This window comes from Magallana gigas, chromosome 9, assembly GCF_963853765.1.
Source record: "Magallana gigas chromosome 9, xbMagGiga1.1, whole genome shotgun sequence".
Lineage (NCBI taxonomy): Eukaryota > Metazoa > Mollusca > Bivalvia > Ostreida > Ostreidae > Magallana > Magallana gigas.
In genome coordinates, this window is record NC_088861.1 from 33,338,414 (window position 1) to 33,356,576 (window position 18,163).

Here is an 18,163-nt window from a genome sequence, read left to right on the forward strand (position 1 = left end):
ATTACAACAAAACAAATATTTTATCAAATTGGAACAATCAGCGTTATTCATCTGGTTATGGTTTGTATTGCTATTGTTGCGTTCCACGGTCTTTGATAGCTCTTTTTGGTTAAGAAGTGATAACTTTATATAAGATCGTACTTTTCAAAATCACCGCAATCCATTACAAATAAATTTTATCTCTAACAAATGTATATGTAAAAATTGTTAAATCAAAGAAAATAGGAAAATGCTGTTAGACACAACTAATATATCACTTTGATATACGGTAAATATATTTAAATTACTTCTTTGTAGAAAAAAAACCTGTTTCCATTGCTCATCGGATTTTTGAATTATTCTTGACCTTGTCAATGCGTGAATAATTGACACAAGACTTACACGCAGATGTAGTTCTAGCAATCATGGTAACTTTTACTTGTCCGGACATATGGGCTTTTTCTTCTGTGTAACGTGCTGCGGGAAAATTAAAATATTCTATGTGTTTAAATATGTACAAATTATCTACGAATAATTGAATCAAAAATAATTAAATCTGTAGATATGGATGACTTTTTGTGTTTCAATTGAATGTTCATGTAAATGTACAAATTGCAGTCATTGCAAAGAGCACATGAAACACGCTAACAACTTTTGTTTTAATGGAGAGAGAGAGAGAGAGAGAGAGAGAGAGATAGAGAGAGAATATTCTTATGATACGTATATAAAGTCGGGTAATCAAATAATTAAATATAACATGATAAAACATATAAGAGGAGTATGACAACCCTTCCTCTGCGTATTGAGAGAGAGAGAGAGAGAGAGAGAGAGAGAATGAATAATAGTTTTATGGTTTAATTGATTTTTAAAAAATATCTTAATCTTCATGGGGTAAAGTGTTGACTTGAAACAAGAAACTAATTATATTTCATTATATTTTAATTGACAAAATTTTGAAACTTGGGTTTTAACAAAATTATCCAAAGCTGATGAAGGTTTGATAATACCACATTATTTCAGCGTACTTAAAACATTTCGAGTTGAATCAGAAACTCCCTTTACATGTAAAAAAAAAAACTCACCATATTTTATAAAAAATAACCTGGACTGAATATATATAAATTATATATCTTTACAACATTTTGTTCACCTTTTGTGATTTACCCTGGAAATAAAAGAGAGTTTTTTTTATAAATAAGTGCGTTATTCAATAAAAGAAATATGTTACAGTGTACTTGCCTTTTCTGCATCCATCTTGAAAATCACAGACCGTTTCATTGCACGGACATGACTGATTACATTCGTTCCCATAGAAAGGATATGGACATGTCCTACTGCAATTTATCCAAAAGTACCCAGGTGGACAATCTTTATTAAATAAGATGAACGTTTCAGAAACTATAAATGCCCTTGTCTAAGCATTTCATTTAAGTAAATACTGTTCATTTTACAAGTAAAAATATCTGTGAGCATGAAAATAGGAAATGAAATAATGTTTTTTTTTTAAATATACAATATTTTTTTTTCAGCATTATTAATCTACATGCATATTATTCATTAAAATAGTTAGTTATTATATAAAAGTGATAAAATAATACAAATGCAATATTCATTGCGAAAAACACATCTCCAAACATTTCCGTTATTCTTTATTTTACAAAACCTCTCTTAAGTTTGCTCTTTCAGATGTATTATTTTGATTATGGCGTCTCCTATTGTACATGTCGAAGTATGTCTTAGTTTTTAAAATGATTTTATTTAAGATATTATAAACCTCTAATATTTTCCAAGAATAACATATTTCAATATTTTTTGTTATGTAAGGTGTGTTAACCTTTTTCACGTGGATGTAACAAAATAACAACAGTTTTAATAAAACGAATTCTGGAAAATGTACAAGTATTATGTGAAGCATCGAGTACCCAAACCATATGATCTAAACGCCATTTTTCTGTGGATAAAGAAAATATTTTTCAACCTATCTTTATCAAAGTGATAACATGTCAATTCCCATTGTTCCGGAATTGCGACGGATGATTAAATCATCATCACGGCTTACATAGACTAGCAAATGATAAGTTTCTTTTATAAAAAGAACATATAGAAAATTCTTAATGAAAATTTACACGTATTTGTGTTATAGTTTTTGAGTTTATCCATGCAAATGTTATATTGTGGGAACATTAACTAAAGAGCATCCCGTGGTTTAGCGTGAATGTAATGCGCATCCGCAAGATTGTAAAATCCGAAAAATTCAGACGATTGTTGGATATTTTATAGGAATTTTCGTTGAGTATTAATTAGCAAAGCCTTATTGAGAAAAAAATAAGAATAAATAGGTAATCTTCAAGTACCAATGATGTTAATAATATATAAAACAAAAGACAGTACTCTTCCGATTTCTCGGTATTACAGCTCAAAATTTCGAGTCTATTTTTTTAATATAGTAGAATAGTTAGTCATTATCAAATAAGTCTTTGCATACTTCGATAGCCCTGTGTCCATATATTAAAACACTGAAAACCTTAGGCTTATACCTAACACAAATTATCGACCTTTTTTACATGTCACTGTCCGGCGAATAGACCTCATCCAAAAACGTCAGAACCGGCGCCTTTTCGAAAACTGAGAATGCCGCCTCCAACTAGAGGCGGCATTCTCGGGTTGATTTTTGATACTTGCAAAGCGAATGAAATGCCAAACTCACAATTTATCAATAGTTTGATACTTCTGGTACTCACTAACATCGATTTCATGGTTTGTTTATAGAATATATTATCCGATAGAAACATTTATCTGACTGTCGAGATTTGTTTTCATTTTGGGATTAACACATTTTTTAAAAACAAATTTCAAGTCCTGTATCGAAGTGAAGAGTGATGTTTTCTTTTCATCGATATTGTCGAGTACTACAAGCATTGTGCCACTGATGAATCGTGACAACGGCATTTAATTCGGTTCCCAGGTATGGAAAATCAACTTCGATAGCAGACAGCGAAATTTCTAGTTTTCGTAACGGCGCCGGCTCTGACGTTTTTCTGGCATTAAAATATCAAAATCTTGAAAAAAGCATTGAAAACGTCAGATATTTCGAACTTTATTATTAAGAGCATATTTATCAATCACTGATAAGGTCAAATTGGCAGATTTCCACTCCTGTATGTCTGTATGTTACTGTTATTTTGACAAGTAATATTTCAAACAATATATCAGCAAATTCATAGTCATATATTGTACCCGGTATACCTCATTAGCTTTACAGTATAGCATTCATTTGCATTCAACAACAGTAGTCTGTTATTCCAGATCCAGTACACCAAAACATGATGTTAATTAAGATACATGTATCAGCACCACAACAACACAAAAAGTTGACAAAACTTCAGGAAACTAATATTGATTCAACAAGGGGGATGGCAACAAGGATAACAGACTATACTCTGGTTTCAAAATTTGCTCCTGTTCCTAGAAGCGTGAGTGGAGGAGAACCAGGATTTATAAGTATTCGCTATAGGATATTTCGGCTTTCCAAAAACATAGGGGGGGGGATGGGTGGTGCCTACGCCCTTGATCAAGTTGAGCACATTTGCTGAATACGAGACTAATTTGAAAATGTGAGATTGTGTCTTTTTTGCAAGATGAATTTCAGCCATACTTGTCTGTTTTTCAAGTACGCCTCAAAATCACAAGGATACCTTAGGGAAAAAAAATCATATTCCAAAAAACTATATTTTGTTCTATCCGAAATTTTGCAACGGGGACCTTCATGACTTTTAATATCAGTGTTTTTGTTTATCAAATTTTATTTAAATATTTTTCAAGGGATTTTCAATTCAAATTTTATCTAAATAGTTGATCTTCATCATAGTTGTATATTGTTTTTAGGTGTGCCCCAGTTTGTGTGCAGTTTCAGATCATCATCAACCTTTGGATGTGGACTGATTGATTAAAAAAAGACTTGGGAAAAAATTATAACCTTTGACCTGCTGCCGAAATTTTGTGAATCTACAGAAGCTTGCCATCAATCGCAGAAGCATAGCAAATGAATGTGCCTTGATAAAGATGAGGGCAGACTTTTTTAATGAGGACGATGAAAAACTTACTAGCTGCCTAAAACACAGGTATTACCCTATACATATATAAACATAACATGTATGATGTATGTCATTTCTGGTAAAAATACAAGCTTTTTGAGCGTGCAGTATATATTGTATTCTCAAACACTTGTTTATTTTATTTTGATATGTTGCCCTACATCAACATTATATCTCTTTATTTATAAAATGGCATATACAGAAGTGCATTCCAGATTGTTTGTGTTATTTATTTTTAAACTGTTCTTGAATTAAAGATACATTCTTAGGGTTGGGTGAAGATCAAGCAATATGTATTCCTTAGGATGGAAATGTGCCAAAAAATGCCGGAGCAATTCAAAAGGAACCATTACAAAAGAACAATAAATTAATTATTCTTTCTCAAGAAACAGCATAATCTCCTTATTAAAACAGGTGTGCTAATGTTTTTCTCTTCTGTATAACTACACTTTAATGCATATTTATTATGCCTGCTGTTAGACAGCAATAGCATGTATGTAGGTAAAAAAGGGACGTGCAATCACCTTACAACACTGTATCTCTCTGTTACTTTGTCTTACAGAAAAGTTCATGCAAATATATTGTATTGTGTATCTTGAGACAAATTATTAGTTTGTATGTTTGTTCTGGTAACAAAATATGTTCTATCATGTTTTTTGTTTGGAAGTTAATAAATGTATTTCCTGGACTGTGCTAATGCAGAAAAAAGGGAGGCCTGCTTCATTAATTTTTGGAGATATGATGTTCTTTTTTAAAAGATTAACATTGACTATAACTTTTAAATGAGAAGTGATATAAGGAGTTGATATTTCACATGTTGATTTCCTGTGACAATATCTTTCGCTGGTCAAGGTAAATTGAGAGTCAATAGGAATGCACGTGACACATGTACCTTGAACACTGTAGTTATTTAACGGCAAGAAATTTAAAGTTGAGAAAAACTAACTTGGAGTATCCCCTTTGTTCAGTTTAATATCTTATATCATATCTCAGCCACTATATGCTATAGGGTCAGGTAAGTCTGTAAACAGGTGTAAACTATTTTCAGGAGAATCATGATGATAACGAGTTGCAATGTAAACTACCAATTGACCATGAAGAACAAGCAGACCCTATGGATATGGAGCAAATAAAGGTTTGTGTTGAAATGTTTACATGTACTGAATTATTATACCCAAAGACCAGGGGCATATTTTTTATTTGTCCTGCCTGTCTGTCTATCTCATTGCCAGACCGGATCTCTGCAGTTGTAAAACAATTTTACATCATTGTTCGCAGGATTATTGCCTACGACCTAAGGGTGGGGGTTCCCATGGACAACTTAAGGGCCTCTTTACAAAAATTTGAGAAACATATTAAGTGAGAAACTTACAGTGTCTTTGCTCAGCTATGTTAAGGACGTCCATAAAAAATAGTGATATTTATCACATAGAATATTTGGATATTTTGGATAATCTTGATATTAAGTTCAAAAAAATTGATACACAAAGTGATATTTTATCGATATACAAATTAGATAATTCGTTAGCGCATTGTCTTATTTCGAGTCTCTTGGGGATACCCTGTCATGTGATACTACTAAAAATAGATGAATCAGGAATGATTCAAAAACATGCAAAGTGCAAGGGCTGAACATGAACAAATAAAATTATTTCTGTTTTTAACTTATAAAATGAACGTCAAAAATTTGGAAAAAGTGATGGGAGCTTGAAATATTCAAGTAAGAACAATTAATAAATTCAAATTCAACAGTGTATGACCAGCAATTTTCAAGGAATTCTCACAATTAACGCTTATTTTTAATCTATGAAATGCGTAGCGGTTTCATACAGCTCCCAGCACTTGTTGATAAAATGGAGATATAATGTTAAGACATGTAATTTTTCAATATATTTGATCAAGTGTATGCCCTTGCACTACTACATCTTATCTTGTCCATTTTACTTTCGACGTCATTTGCGTGAAATTCAAACGCAATACTGACTAAGATCATGATTTTTGTTTTTATTCATGAAATAATTAAAAGCTGCGAATTTCACGAAAATAATGTTAGAATGTTGTTTCTGTTCACACCAGTCATCATTACTAAATTGTTTGAATTGAAAAAAATGAATTAATCTTTTAATTATCTTTTGCCTTTAAAAGGGCGGAGGGATGAGGTGGATTAACATGGTTAAGAGTTGAGTTTGTATTTTACTTATTTATGTTTCATTATGGCTTATGTTATAATTTATTATGCTGGTAAATAAATAGGAAATAATATATTATCAGGTTTACTTGTTATTATAATTGATATTGTTTTAATAAATAAAAAAGCAAGAACAATCAATATTTATCCAGAATTTATTATAATAATCAACTTGACAAATACAATAGATACTGCTTTTCTTTGACAAACTGTTCAACAAGACTTAGTTTAGTGTTTTCAGATTTTCAATATTATTCAGTCATGATGTGGAATTTATGAAAATTGACCATTCTTCTTGCACACTAAGTCTACATGTTCTTTTCTTCGGTCTTTTTAGCTCACCTGAGATGAAAGCTCAAGTGAGCTATTCTGATCACATTTTGTCCGTCGTCCATCTGTCCGTCTGTCCGTCTGTAAACTTTTTACATTTTGAACTTTATCTCTAACTGCTTATCTAATTTCAACCAAATTTGGCACAAAGCATCCTTATGGGAGGGCGAATATAAATTGCAAAAATTAAAGTCCGATCTGTATTCAAAGCGGAGAAAACCTTGAAACTGTAGAAAAAGGGGGGTGCATTATTAAAAATCTTCTTCTCAAGAACTACCGAGGCAAATTCAACGTAGTTTAGCATAAATTATCCTTATGGGAAGGAAAATATAAATTGCAAAAATTAAGGGGTAATTTTGTTTTAAATCGAAGTTATTACGAAAATAATAATAAAGGAAAGGCGTGTTTCAATCGGGCTCGGCATCCGGTAAAATGGGTAGGCAAGACTTGGCCTGGGCAAAACAAAAGATTGGCAGTTATAAATCTGCCAATCTCATTAAAATTTCAGGATATTTGATGGACTAGTATATTTGTATTCGCTGTAGATATTGCTGCAAAATAATGCGTATTTGGAATTGACGATTGCCGATCTGCCCCGGCATTTATCTTGCCACGGCCCGGGTTTGCATACCCATTTTACCAAGACTCGTATTCCATACTTCTAAAACGAGGTTCTTTGTTTAAAGCAGCCATTACATTAAACGAAAAAGGGTCGATCTGACTATGATGAATTTGCTTGTTGTGCAACAGTTCGCGTATGAAGGGAAGTTTTGAAACATGAAAAATATATTGGTGCCGATTTTGTGAAGTAAATTGAGGCTAAATATTTCAATGCGTTGACAGTTTTCACACATGACGTTGGTGTTAGCTTGTTCTGATTTTCGTTTCGTTTTCATTATTTATGCTTTGTAACCTGGAAACTATCGTCTGTATTTCGTGATTTTTACGTATCAAATCAATCAAAGACTTCGGTAAATCAAACAGTAACGTTTACTGTTTACCTGCGCAAATTAAGCATAATCTGATGTAGGGGTACAGAAATACAATTCATTCTATCGGTAATTCGGCATTATCTTTTGCGTAATGGTAGATTAATGCAATAGGTTTTGTTGAGATGCTCGGCATTTTCTCTAGTTTATTCAGTTTAAATAGAGTTTGATATCGCTTACGGAAATATGTAGGTATATCCATGTATATATATATATGATTCATTTCGAAAAAATAAATTGTGTTCTTTATTTGTTATACATGTAGTGCATGTTGTTTACAATTTCTATTTACTAACCATATTTGAGTGTTAAGCTTCGAATTATAAGCAAGATACAGAGATTTGCTCACAATTCTATGTTTGTACACATATCTTAAAAGCTGAAGATTAAAAAAGTATAAAAAAAATTGTCAATATTTATTACGAAAATTTTCAAAATCTGTTCTTCAAGAAACCCACTTATTGAATTGTAAACTTAACCTTTTTATCTCACCTGAGGATGGGGCCACAATGGGGGGTCGAAGTTTAACATGAATATATAGAGTAACTCTTTAGAAATCTTCTTCTCAGAAACTAATCTGCCAGGAAAGCTGAAACTTGTGTGGAAGCATCCTCAGGTAGTGTGGATTCAAAGATGTGAAAATCATGACCCCTGGGGGTAGGGTGAGGCCACAATGGAGTGTCGAAGTTTAAAATATGCATATAAAAAGTAATTCTTTAAAAATCTTCTTCTCAGAAACTAATCGGCCAGGAAAGCTGACACTTGTGTGGATGCATCCTTAGGTAGTGAAGATTAAAATTTGTGAAAATCATGACCCCCGAGGGTAGGGTGGGGCCACAATAGGGGATCGACGTTTTACATAGGAATATATACAGTAAATCTTTAAAAATCTTCTCAGAAACTAATCAGACAGAAAGGCTGACACTTGTGTGGATGCATCCTCAGGTAGTGTAAATTTTAAAGTTGTGAAAAGCATGACCCCCGGGGGTAGGGTGGGGCCACAATTGGGGATCGAAGTTTAACATAGGAATAAATACAGTAAATCTTTAAAAATCTTCTTCTCAGAAACTAATTCGCCGGCAAAGCTGGAACTTGTGTGGAAGCATCCTCAGGTAGTGTAGATTCAAAGTTGTGAAAATCAAGACCCCTGGGGATAGGTTGGGGCCACAATGGGGGATCGAAGTTTAACATATGATTATATACAGTAAATCTTTAAAAATCTTCTTCTCAGAAACTAATTAGCCAGGAAAGCTAAAACTTGGTGGAAGCATACTTAGGTAGTGTAGATTCAAATTTGTGAAAATCATGACCCCTGGGGGTAGGGTGGGGCCACAATGGGAGGTCGATGTTTTATATAGGAATAAACAGAGTTATTCTTTAAAAATCTTCTTCTCAGAAACTAATCAGCCAGGAAAGCTGAAACTTGTGTGACAGCATCCTCAGGTAGTGTAGATTCAAAGTTGTGAAAATAATGATTCCCAGGGGTAGGGTGGGGCCACAATGGGGGGGGGGGTCAAAGTTTAACAAAGGAATATATAGGGTAAATCTTTAAAAATCTTCTCAGAAACTAATCAGCCAGATGATTCTTTATAATTGTTAAGACTTTGGCCCCAGGACAATTCTTTGGCCTCACGAGAAGGTTCAAAGTTTGATGTACGTTTATATCCCATATATAAACTATTGTTAGGGATCTTTTTTAGATCTGCAATACTCAACATATGATATGACTATAAAATCATCCTGTTAGAAAAGGGACTAATGATTATAAACATAAGAATATCCAGTGGAAAATGGATTTTATTTATACAGGATTTACATGAATTATTGTACATTGTCCAGATAGTTTGTATTATGACTCCATTGAGCTGATTTTATCATACCGCTTGTTCCTCAGGTGAGCGATGTGGCCCATGGGCCTCTTGTTTATATTAAGAGGCAGTGCAGTTGTTAGGAAAACCAAAGCCTGAAGTGATGAATATTTATCAATTTCAAATTTGATTTCATTAGGTATTAATGAAAAATATTATGATAGATTACATTATATAATAATATGATTTAAAAAAAAAAAACAACTATATATACATGGGTTAGTGAGTAAAAGAAATGTTTTAAAGTACCTACTTTTTATCATCCCCCCCCCCCCCCCAAAGTGTTTCCAGTGGACCATTTACTGCTTAAATAACCCTGAAAATGAATTATATGTCATAATTAGCAAACTATTGTGCTGAACATACCATGTAAATGAAAAAAAAATAGTCAATTATTGTGCATACTAATAGCAGTTTTAATTTCATTAAATCACAACAGGCATCTTCAAATATTTATTATTTAAAATGTGTGGAAATTCTGTTGGGACAACATTTTAGTTTTGTCTATTCATACATGTAATCTTCATAAAATAAAGCTAAATGAAATGTACATAAACAACAATACAGTCTTGTCTATATTTAATCCAGTTCCTCACAGTAATCTTTATAGTGCTAGCAAATACAGTGTTTGGACTTTCCATTCTTTACATTTTCTTTGAACATGGAGGAAATGCGAGCTATAATATTATCGCGATATTAGACAAGTAAAAATCTACAATGAGCCTCAATACTCTTTATGATCAAAGTTAGCGAAGTGCAGAACATTTACTTTGCCTGATTGAGTCACCAAACTGATGTTTAAACACAATATTGCATGAAAAACAAAGTTAAAGCTGACATGAATTCATAAATACGCATAATTTCCCTTTTATCTCCGACTACCGCCATATTAGTTGTCGATTTCTATTGTTCTGCTCATCGCTACACACCCCCTATATAAGGCCGAGAGCACTATTCATGCTTCACCGCATTCAGGTATTTCATTCACCCGAACACGTTACCTTGGACGAAAAGACGTGTAGAAACACGTTTGAAACAAAAATAATGACAACCACTTCACTGGCAAGGCATATCCAATGAATGACGAAACAAGACAGACTGAAATCCAGCCACAAATACTTCAAAAATCCTCGATAAATGTAGACCGTTTTCCTGTGTATAATATAACATCGGACATGCGCAAACTACACACTGGCAGATCGAGCAATGTCAATGATCGCATGGATTTTTATAAACGGAGCGTTTTTGTTGGAACGGATGGAAACGATGTTACGTTGTTACTTTCTTGGATTGACAATCATTTAACTACTGTGTTGGATGAACTGCCGCCGGGGTTTTAAAAATGATGCAGACGTTATGCATTCTGTATGAACGACACACGTGTTCGATGTGCATGCGAAGTAAAGCAGCGCTATCTGTGCAAAATATTACGGATACCATGGAAATTCTTTCAAAGAATAAATATATTTTGTATTTTCTTGATTTTTGTTTCCTTCATTATTTATCACAAACATTTTACTATATTCTGTAGTTCATACATTCAGAAGTCTGTGAAACCTGAATGCCTCGATCAGAAAGCAACCGACCGTAACTTTCTCAACCGGTATATTTACCCCAGTGACATTAGAGGAGCGATCAAAACTAATATGGCGACCAAATGCTTTTATGAATTCATGTCAGCTTTAACGTTAACAAGTAAACAAAATCGAAGCCGAGGAATTTCGCTTCGTTTCTGTTTCATTCCACAATATTAAATAATATAAAACAACATGTAGGGAAAGTACATATAAATCCTACCTTGTTCAGTTAAATCCCATGCCGATTTCCATCCACTTGGTTGTAAATGAGTTAAATTCCCAGATATATTTCTGAAGTCCACATTCTTATTCTGATTTGCTGCACAGCTGCAAGTGCCGAAGTCAACCTCGACACGTCATCAGACGACTTAGGAATTTCATGATTTTGCGAGATATGAAGAACAGTTAATGTTTTTGTTTCAGTACACCTTTCTTGAAGTAATCTAACCCAATACTTAATCATATTCATTTTGGTAGATGTTTGTTAATACCGAAATACTCAAATCTCGTTAAATGTCATGAATAAGGGACGGGGCTTAAGCAATTTTTTCTAAATTTCTTAACAAAGCTAAGTGACTGTAATGCAAATACATTATAACTTAGTATTGCTTATTTATATTAGAGAATCCCAAGCAAAATGGTTTGCTTAAAAAGGGCTGTCATGGCATATCAGTGTTCTGTCATGGAAAGAGGAAGCCTTAAAGGCCGGATCTGACCTAGTTGAATATCCACACGGACGGCAATTAAGCATATTAGGGAGAAGGCCACACCCCCAACTTATAAGACTACAGAGTGAAGCTATAAATAGATACCTGCATAGCACAGACACGTGTTGAAATAAAAGACAGCAGCACATGGTTTCCCTATTTATTTTTCCCGCTTTGGGTATACTTGTTTTATATAGCGCATCCATATATTATTTCTAAAATTAAATGTTTTCTTTTTATAGTTTTTTATTTGCCCTTTAGGCGTCTAGGGGCTTTCGGATCAGCCTTGAATGATACTGAAGTATGTTCTCTATTCACATTTTCATTCCAATGCAGAGTTCCAAGGAAAGCACGCACTTTATACTGTTCACTTCCAAATGCTATTCTTTTGCCTTAAAAGACATTCACAGTGTTATTAAAACTTTCCACAAAGTATGTATCTCTCCCTAAATTGAAATGATCTGAATATTTATAAATTGTGGAATTTACAATAACACTTTTGAGTAATTTAATTGCCACAGGATTTTCAAGTACAACTTTTGATGGTTCATAATTTATATCTTGTTTCCTTTTTGAGCTAGGGTTGCATCGCTTGTGGTCATTTTGGTAATGGTCAACAATGTTGTCCAACAAAGTTCTCAAAGAATTAGAATTACCCTCACAATGCTTGGCTGCCCAGTAAAAATATGACGCAATAGGTTCCACTTTATCGACAAGGTTTCGGAGCAGGTTTTTCCTTCCTTGTATCTTGGTTCACTTGAAATATTAGTCAAGGCATTTTTTATACTTTTCATGCGCGGATCCAGAAAATTTTTCCAGGGGGGGTCCGAAGGATAATTGTGTTTGCCAGGGGGGGGTCCGAGGCATATTTTCGCGATAATTTTACTATGTAAATTTAATAAATTTTCATTTTCCAGGGGGGGTCGGGACCCCCCCGACCCCCCCTCTAGATCCGCGCATGCTTTTGGTGCCATGCCAAAGACCATTTTGATTACATGTAAAGCCATGATCCCGTTCTCTTATATATTTAGTAATGGCCATGTTCCTGTCGTTGGTATGCACATTCACAGAAATGTCCCTGTTGTCAATTCTTCATAAATTGTTCGTGTTCCAATTGTCTCATGCCTTTGAGAAACAGGATCATCTGCCTTTGTTACATGAGCACAATTAAGAACTTTATGTGATCGCTCCCCAATTGCAACGACACTGGTGTCTTGAGCATTTGTTCGCCATCCATGCCGTGCATCAGTAATTATGTCTATTCCATCCAAGTTTTCATATAATCCAACTTCTTCAAGAATGGCAGTGTTGCACGAATTTTGATATTCTTCTTGTACAATTTGTTTATACATTTTAAAAAATGCGTCCCTTTTTTCAACAGAGAGAACACCAAGTCCTGCTGCATTACAGAATCTTGAATAATGAGAAGGAAGCATTTCACTGAATTGAAATGCATGGTTGATTCTTTCATTAACAAGATACTTCCCATTTGGTAGGTATGGAGATGATGCCCAACTGTAGGAATGTTTTCCTCTATTGCCCCGGGTACAAAATAATTTCAATGAACTCGCATGACTTCTCTTTGTGACTTTTTTAACGTCAAGAGTCCCTTTACAGTACTTCCCGTGGGATGCTGAAACATCGATAAGTTTTCTTACAGCTTGCAATAATGTCACAAAAAAATCTTGCTTCACTTGACTCTTATTTACTTTAGTGTAAGTTGCAGGTGATTTAAAATCATCATCATTCTTTTTTAGAGATTGTTTCCAGGTATCCAGCAATGATTCCATGATGTCCTTGTTATTAACTGGTCTCCCTAACTTGCTGACCAAAACTTCCCTCACATTTTGCATAATTTCCTGCTTTTTTCCCTCGGTAATCGGCATCTCAAACTTGAAATTACCTGGCCGTTTTCTCTTAGTTTCTGACATTTTCTTGAAGTCTTCTAATATCTTTACAATGGTTACTTGCTATGTTGTGAAATGTAATTATATTGCTTGCACTTTTACGTTTCATAATACGGACTGGATCATTTTTTCAAGTGGTGTACAAGGATACATGTTTTTATTTCCATAGGTATATTTATGAGTCAAATATGATTCAAAGTTTACTCTTTATGATCAAGTGATTTCATTATTACAGAGCTAAGTGTATAGACCTTAGGGTTTATATATATATTTTGAATAAAACAATCATCAAAAATCTCAATTTACCCTTTTGTAGAAATAAAATGGAATGGACCAGTTACAATGAATCATATGAAGTTGAAATATTTTTACAGTGGGGAGGCACTCCCTGCATCCCGCCAAATGTCAATAAATCTATTAATCAGCCCATCTCCCGGGGTGGGCCCTCAGTGGGGATCAAAATATTTGTGGATGCGGGGGACAATATGGTGAAAGTTATTATGTTGTAATAGATGTCCATGTAAATATTTAATAACAACTTTGATGGACAGAAAATAAGAATTTAATGCGTATAAAAATGGCCACATACATGATGCCATGGTAGAGAAATATCCTTTGGTACCCCATGCCATAAACTTTCCCTCCAATTCAGGCCATCATTCTTGTAACAAAATGGAGGAAAGTGAGGACACAAGTATAATTACTTTGAGGGTGAACTCTGATCAAAGGGAAACAATAATTCAATTCATCAATTTTAATGAATGGGAGTTTGAAGAAATGATATGTGACGAACATACAACTGGGAATGAGGACATCAGTGCTGACGACTTTGAGAGGACATTCTGTATCCCGCAAAGTCAAAACTGTGATGAATGTGAACAAACAGACAGATGTGGTGGCCTTCTGAACCAGCATTACCTGACAGAAGAAATACCTCGTTCCGAAAAGAAAAGTATAAGTTTTTCTGGACAATGCTTTTCCATAGAGGAGTTTTTCTTGATGAAAGATATAGAGAGAGAAAACTAAATGTTCTTCAGTTAGACCCTCGGTTTACCAATGTTGCAAGCCATCGTAGGGACATTCTACGAGAATGTGTTGCAACTTGGTGCGAGTTTGGTTTCCCAACCCCAAAAATAGCCCATACATGGGACACCGTTGGCAGTGACTGAGTTATTTTTTTTTAAAATTTAAAACAATATAATTATACACATTATTTTTATTTAAATCTGAAACTTTTGTTCAAAATTTCTTTTTATTGGAATTTGCTTCTGTGAAAATTACATCTGCAGTGGACTCTTACCTGGTCACTGAAAGGTTCATGTAAACTGTGCTAAGAGGAGTGGTCAGGAGATAACAGCCGGACTCAGCAGGATGCACATTCACGCTTACATGCAGTGTATGTGTTCGTGTATGTGTTCTTTATTTATCAAATAAATGGATTTATTGGACTTAACTCTTTCTCTCTTTGCTGAGGTAGGATGATTAAGACATAATCTTATTAGCAACCATTTTGAATGCGTCTTCCGGTGTAATGTAAACAGACCTCTGCTGTCAATCAAAATGGGCAAATTTTAAAATCAGTGTCACTTCAGAATTTTAATTGATTAATTCTCCCTTATTACGAACATTTGAAGTAAATTATATGTATTTTTAAATGCAGAACACATAACTTTATATACACAACAACTATTTTACAGCGGTAATTGGTGATATTAGTATAAATTTGAAAAAAATATCCCCTGAAGAGAAGAGTGGCAAGAAAATTGAAATTTCATCCATTTCCCCGATTGGATGCTATTTATACCCCAGAACCGGCCTTTAGGATCAGATACCTTTGTTCATGTTTTTTGTATTGTAAATCAGGATTCAATAACATCAGCTACCATTCTGCAAGATACTTTGAGTCGAATAAAGAATCTTAATGCAGCAATGCAGAATTTTTATATATGGTCTGACAATGCTGGCCGTTTATGGCATTGGAGTTGTCCATGCATTAACCAAATGAACAGAAATAATATGAATATAAACCGAATTGATTTATGTGACCGACAAGACGGTATATCAATTTGTGATCGAAAAGCTGCTCATATCAAATGGTACAAAAAAGGATTTGTGAATGAAGGAAAAAATGTCTTGAACGCCAGTGACTTCAAGGCTGCTCTTGAAAACAAGATCAACAAAGTTCAAGTTATAGTGTCTTTGCCACCAAACTATCAAAAGTGTTTCTGAAATTACAAAACAGCACTCAGCTTTTTGATTTCAGTTATAACAACAGAAGTGTGACTGCTTGGAAGCAGTATGAGATCAGAAAAGGCAAAACAATGAATTATGATACTGCAGGAATTAATTTAAATTGGGTAATCCCTAAAATTACTCCTAAGTCTGTATCTAAGGTCACATTAACATCTCCACCCATGGAAACACAGACAAACGTAGATTCTTCATCACCATCATGTCAAGAACAAGATGCAACAGCATCTTAAAGTATAGATGTCAGCAACAAAGAAATGATGAAATCATCGTGTGCAGATGACTGTCGTTTTCTAGGGTATAAATGTCGTTGCTATGGACATGTCTGTTCCTTTTGTTTTGTAAAAAGGTGATACTTTGTGGAGATTATGGTTAAGTACGATTTGTTGGTAAATTTGGTATATACCTAAAATATCTGTTGTAATTTTTTAAAAATGCCAAAACGTGCAAAAATCCATTGACTGAAACAAAAATGCGAATTTTGATTCCTGAAAAAAGGACCTCTGACTACCAGTTTTTCTTTCATTTTATTTCCTAGTATTGGGATATATCTTTAACTTGATATGACATATATTATCTCAGGTACTTGCGTTTTGTGAGTATTCAACTTTTAAAAAACTTAATTTTCCACAGATATTTCCATCATGAAAACCTTGTCATTTTTCGGTTACCATAGCAACCATACCAAACTTTCAAAAAATACGAAGAGACATTCAAATAATATCTCTCCATGCATCTTTTATTTTTTCAGTATCAAAAACAATGTTGACCTTCCCATTGATCCTCCTCTGCACTTGAATGTGTCTAAGATTGCATTATTTTACAATGTTTCATTAAGAATTTACTATGTAAATCACATTTGTTGCCATGGAAACCAATAGCAATGAATAAATTTGTTAAATTTGTCTAAAATGTGTTTTTTGTTGTTGTTCAAATGTTTCAGGGTGATTTTTGCCCAATTTAAAAATTTTGACTTTCCATGTAAAGGTCAATGGTAACTGACACGGCCTTTTAAATATGTGTTGAATTGATTAATAAATTTATTTCTAATTTTAAGAACATGCATGCCCATGTGCGCTGGAAACATAAACCACGCTGAGTCAAACACCTTAATAACATATTCATTCGTAGTTGACTTTTTATTTGAATTAAATTGTTATTTGTCAGTTTGTTTTAGCAAAAGAATACACTCACGAAGCTACATTTGTTTTATATCTATTGAAATGCATACAGTATCACCTACCTTTGCACAAATTATTCTCTTTATCCCATTCTGTGTTTGGACAACATCCATACGGATACCTTTAAATTTTGAAAAACACAACTTGTTTACCTTTTGAAATGCATGCTAAGTACAAATTACTTTACTTACTTCTAAGTCGCGGATTTGAATTATAAATTAGCAAAGTAACATTTTGTAAGGATGCATTGCATCTTGTCATCAATTAGCTTTAACTTAAATTCCTTAAAACCATTATATGTATATCTACTTTAATTGAATCATTAGTAATTTGATAACGAGTTGGCTTCTCAAAATGAAATTATATAGAATAATTCCTGTTCATGTGTATTTCCATCTTACATTTACTTCTACCTGGCCATCCTCAAACTAAAACCTTACCCGCTACATGGTCCTTCTTTAGCATCTCCAATGTAAAGTAAGGGAACAATAATTAAGTATATTACTTTACTGATAATCGACAAATATATGCACACAGACATCATCTACCAAACGGCTAATTTGAAGTATTTTTGTAATGTACATGCGATGTCATTCACCGATGTTTACTTCCCTGTGTGGCAGACTCACCATTAAATATTTTCATGTCTGTAAAATTCCGGTAACAGATCAATTATTTAATAACAGAATAGCCTTTTTACCTTATCAAATAAAAATGATCAGCAGAGGTTAATTTCAGTTTGACGTTCAACAGAAAAAGCACAATCGATACACTAGGTCTGGATTAAAGTATCAAGATATACGTCTGATATTGTGATATCAGTGAATTATTTAAATTTGACAAACTAGTTACGAGTATAAAATGATCATAGTGAATAACAAATTCAGCTACATGTGGCATTAAATTCGTCTCAGAGAGTACTAAAGGGATATTTGTTTCATGTCTGAAATATTTTTTTTTTACTTATGTGACACCTAAAATCTTTCATGTTATATTTATACATAAATATTTCAAACACAGACCTTAATTCAGATACAAAAAACAGGGGGACGACCAACACTTTTAAAGACTTATCTAGCCAAATGTTGACCAT

General features: G+C 33.6%; 1 long non-coding RNA gene across 1 annotated transcript; it reads right to left on the minus strand.

Moving 5' to 3' along the window:
• Positions 1–1,223: 1,223 nt before the first annotated feature.
• Positions 1,224–17,633, minus strand: LOC117686048 (uncharacterized). The gene is made up of 3 exons (XR_004599367.2): positions 17,511–17,633; positions 17,133–17,191; positions 1,224–1,347 (listed from the first exon to the last, which is right to left on the minus strand). It is a non-coding gene; the product is annotated as an uncharacterized lncRNA (long non-coding RNA).
• Positions 17,634–18,163: the final 530 nt, after the last annotated feature.